General features: G+C 42.7%; 1 protein-coding gene across 1 annotated transcript in view; it reads left to right on the top strand.

The window, feature by feature from the left end:
- Positions 1-2,078: 2,078 nt before the first annotated feature.
- Positions 2,079-11,664, top strand: part of LOC137156668 (nuclear factor NF-kappa-B p105 subunit-like) — a gene marked incomplete at its 3' end in the record, with an annotated part of 54,381 nt that continues 44,795 nt past the window's right edge. Inside the window, exon 1 of the mRNA XM_067553556.1 lies at positions 2,079-2,631. The remainder of the gene's footprint in view (positions 2,632-11,664) is intronic.

The raw sequence follows: 11,664 nt of genomic DNA, 5'->3' as shown, positions 1-11,664 counted from the left end.
TAGGTGCTATACAAGCATATTGAAAAGGAGGGCAGATGCCTCAAGAGCTTTGCTTATGCTCCAGAGGCTGTTTTCAGGACTGTGTTGATTAAACCATCTGCTTTAACAGATCTGGTATGCATCATAGAATTGTAGAACTGGAAGGGACCTCGAGAGATCATCAAGTCCAGTTCCCTCCACTTTTGCAGGACTAAGTAATATCTAGACCATCCCTGATAGGTGTTTGTCTAACCTGCTCTTAAAAATCACCAGTGATGGAGATTCTACAACCTCTGTAGACAATTTATTCCAATGCTTAACTACCCTGATAAGCTTTTCCTAGTGTCAAACCTAAACTGCCCCTGCTGCAATTTAAGCCTATTGCTTTTTGTCCTATTCTCAGCAGTTAAGGAGAACAATTTTTCTCCCTCCTCCTTGTAACAACCTTTTCTGTACTTGAAAGCTGTTATCATGTCCTATCTCAGTCTTCTCTTTTCCAGACTGAACAAACCCAGTTCTTTCAGTCTTCTCTGATAGGTCATGTTTTCTTGACCTTTTAATCATTTATGTTGCTCTTCTCTGACTTTCTCCAATTTGTCTGCATTTTTCCTGAAATATAGCACCCAGAACTGGACACAATACTCCACAGAGTAGAGCGGAAGAATTACTACTTGTCTGGCTTAACAACACCTCTGCTAATATCCCAGTATGATGTTTGCTTTTTTGCAACAGTGTTGTTATGTTGACTCATTTAGCTTGTGATCCACAATGACTCCAGATACTCCTTCCTAGGCATTTTGTATGTGTGCAACTAATTGTTCCTTCCGAACTGGAGTACTTTGCATTTGTCATTATTGAATTTCATCCTATTTATTTCAGATCTTTTCCTCGGTTTGTCCATATCATTCTGAATTTTAATCCTATTCTCCAAAGCACGTTCGACCCCTCCCAGGTTGGTATCATCTGCAAACTTGAAGATTGGTGCTGATAAATCAACATTAGTATCAGTGGGGAATTTTCTGTAAACATTCTCTAGTGTAGATAAAACCCCTATTCATCTATCTCCCTGTAGTCTGGAAGATATTTTCAGTGTTTGTGTGCATGTAGTTCTTGCTTCATTAGAAGAAGGATCTTGTTCTCTATGGATTTATTACAAGCTTCTTCCTCTCTGGGGCAGGAGCATTGGTGGGGGAAGGAGAAGGGCAGTTTCTCTAGCACACAAGGCCAGCATTAGGGGGTAACAAGCAGAGCAAATGCCTGGGCCCCAATGTCGCAGGGTGTCCAGAAAAGCTACTATGGGTGGCGGTGCTCAGGGTGGGAGTCCACTCCTTAGTTTCTGGCCTGGGCCTCAGTGAGGGTATGTCTACACTGATGGGCAGCAAAGTCGCTGCTGTCAGATCAATCTATGTGGATCAACAGAGCAGTCAGTGAAGATCTACTCAGTTGATCCAGAAGTCGATGCAGTAAAACCACCCCAAGTGGTGTAGCGTTGTGTCAACGGGAACGCGGTTCCCATCGGTGCAATGCAGTGAAGGGGCCATGCAGAAGGGAAGCACAGCAGTGGGTGGGAGTTACGCAAACTACTCTGCGTAACTCCCCTTGACTGCCGCCGAATCGCCTCGTAAATGTAGACTAGGGCTGAGTCTAATATAGCCCCTGCTAGCTAGCATAGAGGTGGTATGTGTGTTACAGTCCCCTTCCTCTCTGGGAGGGGAGAGGAATTTTGGGTGTGTGTGAGAGATATTCTTTCCTCTTTGAGAGGGGAGAGAATTGGTGGGGGAGGGGGTGTTATTTACACCCTCTTTCCTCTCGGGGGTGGGAGAGGATTTGGGGGAGGTGTGTTCCCCTGAGAGAATGGGCCCTCTGCAGGGAGCGTGGGAGGGGCCCTGGCTCGTGTGTATGTCCGGTGTACAAGCACACCGGGCCACGGAGCGGATTGCTCTCTCTGGGTGCTGCTGCCATACAAACAACGAGGCTGAGTTTTGTTTAAATCTCCAGCCCGCCCAACTCCCCTCAGCGACCCAGCGGGTCCCAGGGCCCCGCCCTGCCCGGGGATGGCGGGGGCAGTGACAGCACGAGCCCCTCTGTACGTGCCACCCCCCGACTCCTGCAGCCCTGCCTGGCCCTCAGCCCGCGGGGCCGCCGCTCGCTCTCGTGCGCAGCTCCCCCGCCCCCCGCAGCCCCGCGGCGGCCGCTGTTTCTCTCTCGCTCTCGAGACGTCAGCGGGAATTTCCAGGCAGGAAGGAAGTGAGAGGTTCGCGGCGCAGCGCCGCGCTCGCTCCGTCCGTCCGTCCGTCAGTCACTGCGGCAGGGGGCAGGGAGAGGAGTTGCCGCCCGCGCGCTGCTGACAGGCCTGCGGGACGCAGCCGCCCGTGGCGCGCTCCAAAACAAAGCGGGGGGAAAACCCGCGCCGCGCTGCGGCGGCTGCCGGAGGAGGAGGAGGACGAGGCGGCCGCTCCGCTTCTCAGCAGCGGCGGGGTTGACATGGCGCCGCGCTGATTCCTGCCCAGGCGGCGGCGGCGGCGACTGGCCCCTTCTCCCGCGGTCCGGAGTGCCCGGCTGAGCGGCTCCTGCGCCGAGCCCCGTCGCCCTGCCGAAGCGTGTCACGCCTGGAGGAGCAGAGGGGGGCCGAGGGACCCGCTCCCGCCGGAGGTGAGCAAACAGCGAAGGGGCTGGCTGGGCTTCCACGAGCGGCGGCGGCTGCTGCTGCTCCTCCTCGCTGCGCCTTTCTGCACATGATTTACGGTGGCCCCAGCTGCTTCACTTCCCCATTCCTGGCCGGGCTGCCCGGCACGATGCGTGTGAAGGGGGGTGGACTGTGCTCTGCTGCGCTGAGCGGCCGGACGCTGCTCTGCCTCTGTCCAGCGCCACTGCGGAGTAACTCCGGATTGACACCGGCACAGCTGACAGCAGGTTTTGGCCTGGGTTTTGTAATGAAACTGATCTGGAGTGTGTGTTGGGGGAGGGGAAGAATAATGTTTTTTATATTTAAATATCTTCCTGAAAGAGCGGCAGGCGTTGTTCTGTGTCTCCCTAGTGTCATTAAGTTCAGCTGCCTCTTAGGTCTGGGATGCTAGCCAGGTACCATCAGGCGGAGGGAAATTTTGGCAGAGGACAGCAAGGCAGACCCCACTTCTGACGTTTGGCGTGGGATCTTTAATAACTATAATGCCCAACTCTTCTATAGCTGTCAACAGAGAACTGACAGAACGTAGTTTAAGTTCTCATCCAAAAGACTGATGCATAGTAAGCGGCATAGAGCTATTTCTCCAAGGACACATCCAGGTTAGTATTAGCTGTAAAAGCAAACAAAGAAGATAAAGTGGGGGAATTCTTATTGAAATAATAGGAGAAGGTCCAAGGCAATAGGTTCCTGGCAGGTGCTGCCTGCTAGGAGCACAGGTGGCTTGGGATGCTGAACAGAAATGTACTAAACCCTAGGTGGGTCCACAAAATGAGAGCTCAAATGTGGTGTGGTTCTCATTCCAAATCCTCATTGCTTCTAAGTGCAGGTGTCTTACCTGTATCTGGGAGCCTGTCAATATGGTTAATTTACCCTCTTCTCTGTTTCCCTCCACCCACTGGACCAGAAATGAAGTGTTACTGGTCACTTAACTAGTCTTTCAATAAACAAATCATCTGATCCACTTTGTTGTGGATTTTCCTTAAAGGGTGATTGTCTACTTGATTTTTTTTTCAATTGTGCAAATTAAAAAAATATAGTTTCTGTTAGAGCACATTTTAAATACCATGCTGTGATATTTATTTATTGGTAAAGAATACTTCAAACAAAAAATGTATATGGGTTTTTCCACTCTTTTGATAATGTTTGTAAGCCAGGGAGAAACTCACTGTACATAAAATGATTTTTTGTTTTGTTTTTGTTTGGTGTTTTTTGCTAACGTTATAGGTGTTACTTGTAACTGTAGAGGAGGTACAGAATTTTAGTGTTGAAACTACAGTGATTTTGAAATGTCCCTTTGATTTCACATGTGATATTCCTCCTTTATTTGAAACAAAAATCGGCATTCTATTACTTTGCATTGGTTGAGTTCCCTTAAACTAGTCACTGACCAATATGACTGTATAAACATTATTTCTGATATTTTCCATAATTCCATTCGAAGTATAAGGCGTACTGCAGCTAATAATATCAAAAGCAGTAAATTGGCTCTACTGTATTAAATTATGAAAATGAAATCACCATAGATGGAGAATAATAGCTAATTAATTGTTTGTTACATTTGGCTCTAAAATAAGAGGATTCAATTCTCTATTATTTTTCATTAGAGTGTCATGTTTGGATTTTTTTACATGAATGAAGGAGCATTAATAAGTTACTCACTTCATGTGAACAAAAAATAGGATATAGGTTTCTGAAGCTTAATGTAGACTCCATTTTGTATGTAAGGGGAATTACATTATGTGGCCCTGATCCTCCAAATGCTTCTATGTATGAGCAACTTCACTCTCACAAGTAAAGATGAGCATGCGTGTAAATTTGCAGATTTGGGGGGCTTACAGATTAAGCCTTGCTATTGATTTAACAATACATTTCAGTTTTCAATTAAAAAATAAATAACTTTTTAAAGGCAGTAATCTTTGCTAAAACTTATACACACTTGCTAAAATGTAAAATTTGAGAGGAAAATAGAGAGAGAATTATTAACATAGCACAAATAGGCAAATTTTAAGTCCTTTTTAGTTTTCTCCTTTTCTTCCAAAGAAGAAAAATCTAAGCAAATACTAAAGGGTTTAATGCTGCACTCTGGTACATCAGTTTTGGACCAGTGTCACTCCATAAAATTGATGTAGTGGGTGAAAAATGTGACCAACTGTTTTGTTTGACATTCTGGAACTTATATGCAGTTTATTGTGAATTTGTTTACTTTTCTAAATATTCTGCTAGCCAAAGAGGGATTTTTTTTTTCTAGTTTAAAGCCACACTTTTGTGATTTGAAGAAAGGAAAATACTGCCGAAGGAAGATTTTGTCACTTGCAGTATTTTGTCATCTATATCAATAAATGAGCAATAATTGAGTTGCTAAAATACAGAAACAATGCACTATTTAAAGACTCAGATCTGGATCTTCAGCTGATGTAAATTGTCATAGTTCTGTGACTTCATTGACATTCAAGTGAATGGAGCTATGCAAGCATGTTGTTTGCTATGGGGAAAAAGCGGTGGGGGCAGTTGCCTCACCCCCGGCTTTGGTTTGCCCCCCTCCCAGACTTTTCATAGGTCTATATGCTCCAGTATGTCTTCTACTTCTTCTCCCCCACCCTCTTCCCCTGACTTTTCAGGCTATAATATAATAACATATAATGTTATATATGCTGATACAACTCCTCCTGCCCTCCCAAAAAATATTTCTGAAATGATGCCTTCAGAGGTATGACCATGCATACCAGCTAAGGATCTGCCCACAGCATTTATACACTTGAATTTTTATTTAGCCCTCCAAGGACTAGCTTTGGTAAAGTGTCTGTCTGCAAAAACTGTGAATAATTTCAGACTGCAGTATTGACTTTAACAGGTGAAAAGGTTTTCTTTTCCCTTCCTGCCCAAACCCCTTTCCCCATACCTCTTTTAATGTAAGAAATTTAAGTCAACAAAAAAGTCGTCATAAAATGCAATTAATTTCACTGATAAGTAGTCAATAAGTGCTGGAGAGAGTTAAGTTTATGAAACTGAGAATGATTTGGTTTCATTTTGATGTGGAGTTGTTTAGGTTTGAAAAATGACTTCCTCCGTGAAGTAATTCTGTGACTGACAGGGAGCCCCTTGGTGAGCAGTCCTTTGATGAGTTTTGAAGCCATTTTGCACAGTGAAAAATGCCCTGCAAAAAGGACTTGTGATGGAAAAGGAAAATGAGGAAGGAATGGAAGAAAAGGAGAAGGGGGGGAAAAAAAAAAGCAGTGGAGAGCATTGTTTAATTTAGTCCCACCTTTTAAACATTTCCCACTTACAATTATATATAGTTTCATAATGATTTTAAGTATTTTTCTTTAAACTTGATTTATTCTTATTTGTTTGGAACTACATGATTTCAGTAATGCTTAGCCATACATATCTATAGAGAAGCATCATTACATCACAAACTCAACACTTGGTAAATATTGGAGTTTTCATGAAAAATCAAGTTCCCCTTTCTAAGTATTGCTTTGTCCTTTTTACTTGCTATATGCCACTACTTCATATAATGCTCTTTGAGCAAACCCAGAAAATGTCCTTCAATAGTAGGACCCCATGTACGGTGTTTCTTATACACAGTGGCTCTGTCCCAGGAGAATGGGAACCAAACTGGAAGCCCTTTCAGTGTCTGAAGGTTATGAAATATGTTACTATAGTGATTAAAATTCATAGGTTAATTTACAGAGCCGAATTTTCCCTTTTAGTTACACACATCCTACCCTACGGACATAAATGAGGTTGAAAAGATGTAACTAAGAACATAATGTTTTTATTCATTTATAGTTAGCTTTCTGTTCCAAGGGAAACTATTGGTCAGAAACCTCTGTGGTCTTTGGATACACTGTTTTATCAGATTATCATGTGTGGCAAGAGACCTCTTGAAAAGAGAAAGTAATCTGAATAAAAAGTTCCTGCCTTGTAGGCCTTTTTTGTTAGACCTTTCCTAGCTGTAATTTTGGGGGAGAATCTTATTTCCTTACTTAACAAGCAAGGAAGTTTCTAAATACAACTTTCTTTCAATTTACTGATGGATTTATTCGGCATAGGTTTCCTGCTCCAAACATGAAAATAATGGAGTTAATTATAAAAGAAATGGAAAAAAAGTTCTTGACATTCAGCTCTAGAGTGCTTTCAGCTCTAGCCCGGATAAATTGTGTCTTAAAGTTCCCCTATGATGGCCGTTATGTGAACTGTGTGATAGGATCAGTCTAGCTCTTAGAAAAATTTCCATGTTGCCAAAATCATAATCACAACTGTAACTAATTATGAAGTTAGTTCAATAAAAGATATTACCTCCACCCGCCTTGTCTCGCTAATCATGTCCTCATTTCCGAAAGGTACTTAAGCACCGGCCTAGCTTTAAGCACATGAGTAGTTCCATTGAAATCCATGGGACCGCCCCCATGCTTTTTGTTAAGCATATGATTAAGTACCTTGCTAAATCAGGGTCTATTTTTGTTGACAATTTCCTCTGAGAGGCCAGGGACTAAATAGTGTTTTTGAATTATTCTGTCTCTGTCCCATTTTAGAGGTAAAAGATCTAGATTAGGATTGAGGTGCACTGGCAAACTAAGCACTGTGATGAAGTTTTTACTGCCACTTCTTTGCTTATTCTTTTTTAAATTTCATATTCCAGTTAAATCCAGCACCAAATTAATTAAATTCTTCCTGTAAGGCACAGAATTAACTAAAGTAAAACATTATGGGCTAGAGATTAACAAAGGAATTTACATGTGGTAAGGCTGAGCATTGCCGCTAGAAAATCACTGAGAGTCACAAAGTCTGAGTTAGACACCAAGGCTCCATGTACAATGAATGGGGAGAGAGGGGTGCCTCACAATGGGGTAATGCAAAAGCAAGCATGCTCCTTGCCTAAATTAGCCAGTGGGAGATGCCACATCATGGGGTGTGTGCTAAACCCTGCTCCAGTCTGGGTGCCTAAATCCTGGCTGCAGGGAGGTTCCTCCCCCTCGTTCAGATTTCCAGCTGCAGATCTTGTCCTCAGGTAGGCTTCTATGCTGTTTTAGCAAGATGCGGGTAGCAGGAGGGGGAGACATCCCTTTATAACCTTTAGACCAGTGAATAGTGTACTCACCCAGGATGTAGAAGACTTCCCTCTCTGCCCCCTATTTCAGATCCATCTTCCTGATGGGGAGAAAGGTGGCAAATCTCTGTTCCAAGCCTCTCTTAGGTGAATGCTCTAATCACTGGGCTATAGGGTATTCTGATGTGGGTCTCCCTCAGCCTCTCCTTTGAAACTCTTCCGTTTTGAATTAAATAGTGAAAAAAATCATTGGGCAAGAGAGTGTGTGTGTGAGCATGAGAATGACTGGAGCCTGGTGACTAGAGCACTCACATGGGAGAGCCAGGATCCAGTCCCCCCTGCTACACTGACTTTTTTATTATCCACAGTGGAATAGCTTCAACAGGAGAGATTGAGGGAGCCCCATTTCAGAAAAACGTATAGCTCAGTGGTTAGGGCACTCACCTGAGGGGGGCAGAGGCCAGTTCACATCCCTTCTCCTCTCATGTGAAGGGTGGCCTTAAAGTGGGGGTCTCCCACATCCCGGGTGAGTATTCTAACCAGTGGCCTGAAAGTTATGAGGGAGGTCCTCTTTCTTTCATCTATAGAGGCCCAATCCAGTGGACAAGGTCTGAACGTGCTTACTACATGGGGCCCTGCAGGTGAGTTAGGCCGAGGAATGCCTGTCTTCACCCAGTCTGTGAATCAATCTGGGCTTTAGGTCTCCAGACACCTGGTGTGGAGCTGCAGGAAACTTTTACTGCATAGATGTAGGTGGTGAGTAATTTTAGGCACCTACAAGGAGTGGGAGCAGCTGAGTGTGGGGTTTTGTGAATCCCAATTGAGCTTGATTCTGGGATTTAGGCACCTAATGTGGCAGTTAGGGATGTATTCACAAAAGGACTTAGGCACCTGTCAGCTGTGTATGAGAGACTCCTATTGGTATCAAAAGGGTCAAGAATAGGTGAGGCCCTAAGTCTGATGATGATCTTTAAGATCAGATTTCTTGCCTCTCACAGACTGATGGTCAGTTTGAGGCAAGTTACTAAAATAAGCAATATGATTTTCTAATTTTACTAGGGATATGTTGAAATGTTTTATGTTGTGTATAACATGAATTATGCTACATAAAATTGAGGCTTGAGCGGTTGTTTTGTTTTATTTTATATGGATTAAATCCCAAGCAAGCTGCGTTCTAACTGAGCTCTTGCTGCCTCCAGAGCCTCCTCTCTCTACAGTGTATGTCAATGTTATTTAAATGAGGAACCGATCCTGAATTACACTCTAGAACTTGGGCTGAAGGTGTAACTGGTGATGTATGAGAACATGTTTGAGCTAGAAATTGTGTTGAGGGTTTGGTTTGTTTGTTTGTTCGTTCGTTTTTAGTTCCTTGGGGAAATTATTCGTTCTCCATAAAGGATCAAGTTCTGCTCTTGATACTCACGTGCAGTTCTTATTTAAAAGAATGGGAAGTGTGTATGTTTTCGGGGTTAGAATTTGACTGCAGTGGTCAACTTTTACATAAAACTTGAATATAATACTATTACAAACAGGGCCGGCCTTAGGAAAAATGACGCTCTGGGCGAACTTGCATTATGGCACCACAGTTCCCATTGCCTCACTGGGCTCCCTGCCCATCACCCCCAGGCCCTGCTGCCTCCTGGGCTCCCCACCCACCCATCATCTCTGGTCTCTGCTGCCTCCCTGGTCTCCCCCCCAATCAACCCTGGCTCCCATTGCCTCCCCCAGTCTCTCCCCCCAACCTCCATTGCTCTGCTGCCTCCTCATCATCCCCCCCTATTGCCCCGAGCTCTCTTCTGCGGCCATCCCCAGTCCTGCCCTGCTTCTTGCCTCTTGACCACAGTGCCCCCCCGACCACGGGTGCCCTGGGCAGTCACCCAAGGCTCCCACCTGCAAAGCGGCCTGGATTACAAACATAAAATTAAGGGTTTTTTAAAAACCATTCCAAAATTATTGGTGCTTTATTTCTTCCTATATTTTTAAACCCGAATTTAACAAAAAATAGAACGTCCAAAATCCAGATGGCTCATATAGCGTCCTCACTCAGTTTACCTACTTTTTAAAGTAGCTCACCACAGTCCATTTCTGTAGGTGGATATACAGCTGCTGAAGCTGGATAGTTTTGTCACATTTTATTTGTATTTTGAGCACATATTTTGTTGCAAGTTTAAGACTGTTTATTTTTTCAGTTTCATTAAGCTGAATGTGTTTGAACAAAAATATTCCTATTTTATTCAGGAACAATATGCTAGAAGCACAATTTATGTGTACAGAGCAAATGATAACGTATCACTATCTGAATTTAAGTCACTACTTCCTTATTTATTCCTTCCCTAAATGCCAGTCATTACCCAGAAGTCCCCTTTGTAAAGAAAGTCATTAGATTTCCAAGGATGCTCAGTGAAGCAAGATTAATGAGGAAATCCTGCCCATTCTACAGGAACAAAGCATAACACAGTTGCAATTAACAAGAAATACACATTCCTCACTTATTTTCACACTACATTTAGTGCCAGTTATTCTTTACTAATTTTATCTCAGACGGTTGGCATCGGTAGCACAATATCAGGGCAATTAGGCTCAATGGGGTAGCATATTCTGCTACTTTTATACGTATTATTCCCAACCTGCCTTAACCCTTAAAGGCAGCAACATTTTGGTTATATTGTACATGGATTAATTATACAAAGTAGATAGTCTTCCCACAGTATTATAAATCCGATAAACTTCCTCATACTATTAAATGTTTAGCTCAGTAAAGTAATTGTTTCTTGTAGGAAATCTAAGGCTATATTTTTAAAAGAGCTCAGTCAGTACCCAGTAGCTCCCGTTTAGATTTTTAAATAAGTATCTCAATTTTTGAAAGAGTTCAGTTCCCACTTAAGGTACTAAATTAAGTGGCCATATTTTCAAAAGTTCTCAGCATCCAGCAACTCCTGTAGTTGTGGGCATTGAGCACATTTGAAAATGTGGCCTCTAGTCTTTGTTAATCATTTTATTGCCATAAGCTATCACAGACTTTCTGTAGGCTATGATTCAATGCAGATTCTGTGGGTAAACATCCCTGATGTCTGGTAATGCGTCCTTTGGTGAAAGAATTTTTAAGATGGAGTGTAAAATTATTGTTTAAAAAGAACTAAGAAATTATCTAAGATCCCAAATCAAAAGATCATTTCCATCTGAAATAGTGTCAAAACCTCCTGAGTACCATCAAATAGAAAACTATAACTAGCCATAGCAAATAACAAAGAGAGACAGACTGTGTTAGTAGAAAAACCAGAGTGTAATGTCATCATTCTGGATTGATGTAGAAAACTTAGATGATCTACAGGTTTGTAAGTGACTGGAGAAATTCTGCACCTGCTTGGCAGCATTGGAAAAGGCTGTTTCTTTGTGATAATATGCAACTATTTTTAATGTATTTTCTTTTTGAATAGCATGTCTAAAACCCTATTTTCAGTATAAAGTTCTTTAAAAAATCCCAAACAAAACTACTACTGAAGTCACAGAGTACGAAAAAGACATTAGATCTACTAAGAGGTTAGCAGGATGCCGTCAAGTTGAGATTTAATCAGTTTCTGTAATGAGTTAAAAGTAATTTCAAACGTTTCAGCTGCCTCAGAGACCCCGTCAATTTTTGTGATTTTCACAAACGTCTTTCTTGTTTTTTAAAATGTTCTTTCCTGTCTTGCTGTATAAAAGACACAGACACAGTAAGTGTAATAGTGAAGTTGACTGTATACAATATGCTGTTAAGCACAGTCATATGTTCAGAGCAAACAAACCATAAAAATTGAGGAAAACTAGTAATTTAGGGGTTCTCAGTTGTAACAGTAGCAGGCAGTTGTGTACATATAAAATGTGTAATTATGCATGCCAAACTGGAGACTGCGTGCAACTTTCAAATTCCAAATATATCCAAAGCCATTCCTCAGAACAGTGTTTT

This window comes from Emydura macquarii, unplaced genomic scaffold (genome assembly GCF_026122565.2).
Source record: "Emydura macquarii macquarii isolate MOO-44397 ecotype Brisbane River unplaced genomic scaffold, CSIRO-AGI_Emac_v2 contig_302, whole genome shotgun sequence".
NCBI classification, from domain to species: Eukaryota; Metazoa; Chordata; order Testudines; family Chelidae; genus Emydura; species Emydura macquarii.
This window is presented reverse-complemented; position numbering and strand designations above follow the sequence as displayed.